A 7,395-nucleotide genomic window follows, 5' to 3' on the forward strand; every position below is an offset into this window, starting at 1 on the left:
TCCCCGCTTTAGTATGGGTATCTTTTCTTAAGCTTTTACAATGAGGTCTAATGAAGAAATTGTCATTTGGTGACTGACTAATTTCACTCAATATAATGTCCTCAAGGTTCATCCATGTTATGTGGTGGCTTGTAGCTTCCTTCTTATTCTTCAAGGTAGCATGATATTCCATTGTGTGTCTGTACCAAAGTTTGTTTATCCAATCTTCATTGAAGTGTTATACTGTTTTCCAGAGTTGTTAGACCATTTTGCATTCCCACAAGCAATATATGAGGGTCCCACTCTTCACATCATCACCAGTATTTATTGTCCTCTGCTTTTTTGAACTTCACTGTTATTGCTGGTGTGAGATGATATCTTATTGTTGTTCTGATGTGCATCTCTCTAATGGCTAATGATCATGCACATTTCTTCATATGTTTGTTTGCTGCCCGAATCTCCTCCTTGGTGAAGTGTTTGTTCATGTTCTGTAAATTGGGTTATCTTTTTCTTGTAGAGGAATTGTAATTTCCTATAGATTTTAGTAATTAGTACTTTGTCTGATATGTCATTGCAAAAGATTTTTTTCCCATTCTGTGGGATCCCTTTTTACTTTCTTGGTGAAATCTTTTGGTGCACATACGTTTCTAATTTTTAGAATGTCCCAATCATCTATTTTGTCTTCTTTTGTTTGTGTAATTTTCACAATGTTTGGTAGTCTGTGTGTGCCCTGTATCAGAGACCTTAAATTTGTTCCTATTTTTTCACAGATGACCTTTATAAATCTGGGATTCACAGTTAGTTCTTTAATCCATGTTGAGTTGGGTTTTGTATATGGCGTGAGGTAAGGGTCTTGTTTAAATCTTTTGCATATCAAATTCCAGTTCTGCCAGCATCATCTGTTGAAGAGACAATGTCTTCCCCATTCAGTGTACTTTGGCCCTTTGTCAAAGATCAGTTGGCTGTATGTGGATGGGTTAATTTCTGGATTCTCAATTCTGTTCCATCCATCTATGTATCTTTCATTGTAACAGTACCAGGTTGTTTTGATCACTGTAGCCATGTAGTAAATTCTGAAATCAGGGAGCAAAAAGCTTCCAACTTTGTTCTTCTTCTTAAGCAGTGCTTTGCTTATCCTGGGGTCTCTTTCTTTCCATATAAAGTTTGTAATTGTTTTTTGTTTTTCTTTTTCTATCTCTCTAAAGAAAGTTGTTGGAATCTGGATTGGGATTGCATTATTATATATGTAGATTGCTTTGGGTAGTATTGACATTTTCACAATGTTAAGTCTTCCTATCCAGGAGCATGGTATATTCTTCCATTGATGTAAGTCTTTTTTGGTTTCATGTAGTCCTGTTCTGTAGTTTTCTTGGTATAGGTCCTTTGTTTCTCTTATATTTATTCCTAAGTATTTCATCCTTTGGGTGGCTATTGCAAATGGTATTGCTTTCCTAATTTCCTTTTTAGGACTGTCATTATTAGAATAGAGGAATCCAACTGATTTTTGTATATTGATCTTGTACCCTGCCACTTTAGTGAGTCTTCCAATGAGTTCGAGTAGTTTTTTTTTTTGCTGAGTCTTTGAGGTTTTCTATGTATAGGATCATATCATCTGCAAATAGAGTTTTACTTTCTCTTTGTCAATTTGGATGCCTTTAATTTCCTTATCTTGTCTTATAGCTCTGGCTAAGACTTCCAAAACAATATTGAATAGGAGTGGTGATAAAGGGCATGCGTATCTGGTTCCTGTTTGCAAAGGGAAGGCTTTCAGTTTCTCTACATTGAGAGTGATGTTGGCTGTTTTGCCTATATGCTCATAATTATGTAGAGGAATTTACCTTCAATTCGTACTTTGTTGAGTGTTTTTATTAGGTATGGATGTTGGATTTTGTCAAATGCCTTTTCTGCAGCAATCTATATGCTCATGTGGTTCTTTTTCTTATTTGTATGGTGGATTACATTGATTGTTTTTCTCATGTTGAACCATCCTGAGTACAGATAATTTTAAACTCATCCTCATAACATTCCATATTGAATTTTAAACACAACCATGCTATCAATCAAGTGTGAGAGAATAGTCATATATTCAGATATACAAGATCCATGTTTTAAATGGTTCACACATTAGTAAGTTAGTTAAGGTAGTTATCAATAAAATATAGGAAATAATTCATGAATATCAAGAGAGATGATACAGAGTTCAGATGATAAGGAAGAGATTTAATCCAGGAATAAAGTGAAGCAGCTGTTGTTTATACAGGGTACCACTGAGTTTGATACAAATCATAACATCCCTATTACGCACAACAGAATGAAATACTACATGGTCCTGCACCAGTGGTTGCCATGCTTGATTGAGCTCATTGTTGCTGCCTTTGTGTCAGTCCATCTCATTGGTTGTCTTTCTCATTTTTGCTGCCCTCCACTTTATCAAGTATGATATTCTTCTCCAGGGACTGGTCCCTCCTGATAACATGTCCGAAATTTGGGAGATGAACTCTTGTCATCCTGCCTTCTAAGGAACATTCTGGTTGTACTTCTTCCAACATAGGAATTTGTTCATTCCTCTGGCAGTCCATGGTATTTTTCTCTCACAACATAATTCAAATGCATAAATATTTCTATAGTCTTCCTCATTCATTGTCCAACTTTCACATGCAAATGAGGCCATTGAACATATCATGGTTTGGTATTGTCAGGTGTATCTTAGTCCTCAAACTGATATATTTGCTCTTGAACACTTTAAAGAGGTCTTGTGAAGCAGATTTCGCTAATGCAATACTGCTGTTTCCATGAGTGCTGATAGTGGATTAAAGCAAAATGAAGTTTTGGACAATTTAAATCTATTCTCCATTTATCATTATGTTATATATTGATGCAGGTGTGAAGATTTTTGTGTTCCTTACACTGAGATTCAACCCATACTAAATGCTGTGGTCTTTTATATTCATCAGTAAATATTTTTAGTCCTCTTCATGTTCATCAAGCAAGGTTACATCATCTACATGTCACAAGTTGTTAATGAGTCTTGCTCCAATCCTGAACCCATATTATTTTTCTTCACATACTCATGCTTCTCAGATTATGTGTTCATCATAAAGATTGATTAAGGAAAGTGAAAGAATACAACCCTGGTGCACACATTTACTCATTTTTAACCATCCAGTGTTCCCTTGTTCAGTTAGAACTGTCGTGTCCTGGTCTATGTACAGGTTCCTCATGAGCACAATTGAGTAGTCCACGATACTCATTCTTCAAAATGCTGTCTATAAGATTTTTCATGATCCACAGAGTCAAAATCATTAGCATAGTCAACACAGCACAGGTAAATATTTTTCTGGTATTCTCTGCTTTCAATAAATACCAATCTGCCAAGCTCATTTGAATCCAGCTTGAAACACTGCCAGTGTCCTGTCAATATATTGTTGTAGGCATTTTTTAATAATCTTTAGAAAATTTTACTTGTATGGTATATTATTGAAATTGCCCAATGATTTCAAAGTCCTGGTGTGGTGCTGTAGTATAAGCATAGGACAGCAAGTTAAGTTTGAACCACAAGGTCAGAAGTTCAATTCCACTAGCCGCTCCTTGGAAACTTTTTACAGGGCCTCTATGAGTCATAACCAACTTGACGGCACTTACCAACAACAGATGATTTCACATTCCTTTAGGTAATCTCACTTTAGAATGGGCTCAAAAATTGATCTCTCCCAATTAGTTGACCATATGGCTCTCTTCCAAATTTCTTGGCATCTAGTGCTGCATCATTTTGCTGAAATATTTCAATTTGTGTTCCATCAATTTATGGAGCCTTATTCTTTGCTAATGCCTTCAGTGCAACTTGGACTTTTCCCTTTAGTACCACTGGCTCTTGATCATATACTACCTTTTGAAATGGTTGAACACCGTCCATTTCTTTTTGGTACCATGACTCTGAATATTCCTACCATTTCCTTTTGATGCTTTCTGCATTATTCAATATTTTGCTCATATATTTTTTTCAGTGTTTCAAATTGAGGCTTGATTTTTTTTCTTCATTTCTTTCAGTATAAGAAATGCTGAATGTGTTCTTCTCTTTTGGTTTTCTAACTACAGGTGTTTGTACACTTCCTTATGATGTTACACTTTGTGTTGTTGAGCTGCCGTTTGAAATTTTCTGTTCAGCTCTTTTACCTCATTTCTTCCATTTACTTTAATATCGCTACATTGGAGAGTAAGTTTCGAAGTCTCTTCTACAACTATTTTGGTCTTTTCTTTCTTTCTTGTCTTCTTAATGACCTTTTGCTTTCTTCCTGTATGATTTTCTTGATATCATCCCACAACTCTTTTGGTCTTCAGTTATTGGTATCTAATACATCAGATCTGTTATTGAGATAATCTCTAAATACAGGTGGGATATGTTCAAGGTCATATTCTTGGTTCTCATGGACTTGTTTTAATTTTATTCAGCTTCATCCTGAACTCACATATGAGCAACTGATGGTCTGTTCAACAGTCTTGTCCATGGTTGTGTTTCAGATGATGATATAGAGTTTTTCCACTCTCTTTTCACAGATATAATCCATTTGATTTCTTTGTATTCCATTTGGTGAAGTTCATGTGTATACTTGTCTTTTATGTAGTTTTAAAAAACTTTTTTCAATGAATTCATTGGTCTTGCAAAATACTTCATGCGATCTCCAAAATTCTATCATATGACCTCCAGGATCATTTATATTACCAAGGTTATATTTTCGAATAACTGATCCTTCCTCTTTGTTTCCAACCTCTGAATTCAAATTACCAGTAGTTACCAATAGTTCTTGATTGCATGTTTGATTAATTTTAGACTGAAGAAATTGATAGAATTCTTCAATTTCATCATCACTGGCTTTAGTATTAACTGATCTTCCTTGTAAGTTTATGGATATTATGATATCACAGACAGCACTAAAGTTCAAGCTAAATCTTGAAATGTTCTTTTTGATGATGAATGAGTCACCATTCCTCTAAAATTTTTCATTCCCAGAATAGTATACCATATGATTGTCAGTTTCAAAATGGCCAATATCAATCCATTTTAGCTCACTAATGCCTAGATATTGATCTTAATGCGTTCCACTTAATTTTTGACAACTTCCAATTTTCCTAGAGTCATACTTCAAGTATTCCATGTTCTGATTATTAAGAGATGTTTGTAATTGTTTCTCCTTATTTTGAGTTGTGCCCCATCAAAAATGAAGGTCCCACAGGCTTTACCACTCACATCATCATAGTCAACTCTACTTTCAGGAGGCAACCCTTCCCCATTGAGTGCCTTCCAACCTGATAGGTTCATCTCCTGTCACTGTATCTCAGAGTGTTGTGGTGCTATTCATCATGTTTCAATATTCAATATTCTGGTGCTGTCTAACATTACTTGACTTCTATTCATAAGGTTTTCAATGGCTAAACATTTGGCAGTAGTCAGCCTCTCTGCTTCCTAGTCTATTTTAGTCTGGATGTTCAGCTGAAACCTGTATAGCTAGGCTGTATTCTGCTGGTATGTAAAATACCAGTGACATAGATTCCAGCACCAAAGCAACACACAAGCCATCACAATACAACAACTGAGAGAGGAGCGGTGGCTGGATTTAATAGGGGGGCATAAAGTCTCCAGGGAAAATTAGTAGAAACTGAATTTTGATATGAGTTTTTGAAATGAACAAGGGTTCCTAAAGTCAAGTGAGAGAGTATAAGAAAGTGCTTATCATTTGAAATAAACACTAAAAATATTTTGTAGCTACAGTACCCAGAGTGCATAAATATCCCAAATATTGTCAAGTGTTTATTGGTTTTATTGTTTAAAATCATCCTAAAATTTTTTTTTTTAATTAAGTGTAGTGAGCAGTACCAAAATATAAGTATTGTTGATTGTGGCAATATAAAACCATTGATAGAACTAACGGACGTTGGAAGGTGAAAGAAAATCAAGAGATGGGGATGCAAAAATGAAAACATAAATGTGCTAACTGTGCAAAGTAAGTAATCAACAGTCTATGAATTGATTTAACAAGAAATGGAGGTTTCACCTTGTCACATTTTGTTTGGGTACTAAAAACTTATAAACTGTTTTGGATGACAATCTGGCAGTTTCTTACAAAGCTAATCATATATAGGCTACAAAGCTAAACATACAAAGGTTTCCCATACAATCCAATAATCATGCTTCTCGCTATTTGCTCTAATGAAAACCTCTCAATAAAAAAACCTTTACAGGAACACTTATAGTAGCTTCATTCATAATACCACCGTAGAAGAACTGATACATTTGAGTTATGGTGCTGGAGAAAAATATTGAAAGTACCACGGGCTGCCAGAATAACAAACAAATCCGTGTCAGAAGAAACATAGCCAGAATGCTCCTTAGAAGCAAGGATGGTGAGTTTCATCTGTCATACTTGGGATATGTTATCAGGAGGGACTAATCCCTGAAGAAGGAACTCATGCTTAGTGAAGTAGAGATTCAGCAAAATGAGAGGAAGACCCCTAGTGAGCTGGATTGGCACAATGGCAGCAGTAATAGGATCAGGTTTAGCAATGATTGTGAGGATGGTGCAGAACCAGGCAGCGTTTCGTTTTGTTGTGCATAGGGTTCCTATGAGTCAGAACCAACTCTACAGTTTCTAACAACAACAACAACCAAACATTTAATGGAAGTTATGAAGATTATGGGTAGAAGATTAAATTCACTGTACCACATTAATGAGTTTGTCCTTTTCTAGCAATTGTTCTTTCCTGATGATGTGTCCAAAGTTTTGCCAGGCATACTTCTAAGGAGCATTTAGTTGTATTTCTTGTATGACTGATGTGTCCAATATTTTGACAGCTAATGGTATATTCAGTCTTTTTCATAAGACCACAATTGAAATACACAAATTCTTCTGCCATTTTTTTCCATTGTCTATAACTTTCACATGCCTATTAAGTGACTGACACCACTGCTTCAGTAAGATTCATGTTATTGTTGCTGTTAAGTGCCCTCAAGTCAATTCCATCTCACAGTGACTCTATATAGTTTTTGCAATGCTAGAAATCTTTACAGGAGCAGAAAGCCTCATCTCTCTCTCTCAAGAAACATCTCTCTCTCAAGAAACAGGTGGTGGGCTTGAATCACTGACTTTGTGATTCGAACTCCAGTGCTTATCCTACGGAGCCACTGACACACATTAGTCATCAAATGGTTCTATTTCTCAGCAATGAAAAAAAACCAAGCTATCAAGTTATGAAAAGACACGCTGGAATGTTAAATGCATATTGTTAAATGAAAGAAATCATTCTGGAAAAGCTGTGTGTTTCTAACTATATGACATTCTGAGAAGAACATAACTATAGAAACTGAAAATGATGTATGGTTGCCAGGGATTCAGGAGAAGGAGGTAAATGATGTATGGTTGC

The sequence above is a fragment of the Chrysochloris asiatica genome, unplaced genomic scaffold (assembly GCF_000296735.1).
Source record: "Chrysochloris asiatica unplaced genomic scaffold, ChrAsi1.0 scaffold00098, whole genome shotgun sequence".
In the NCBI taxonomy this organism is placed as follows: Eukaryota; Metazoa; Chordata; class Mammalia; order Afrosoricida; family Chrysochloridae; genus Chrysochloris; species Chrysochloris asiatica.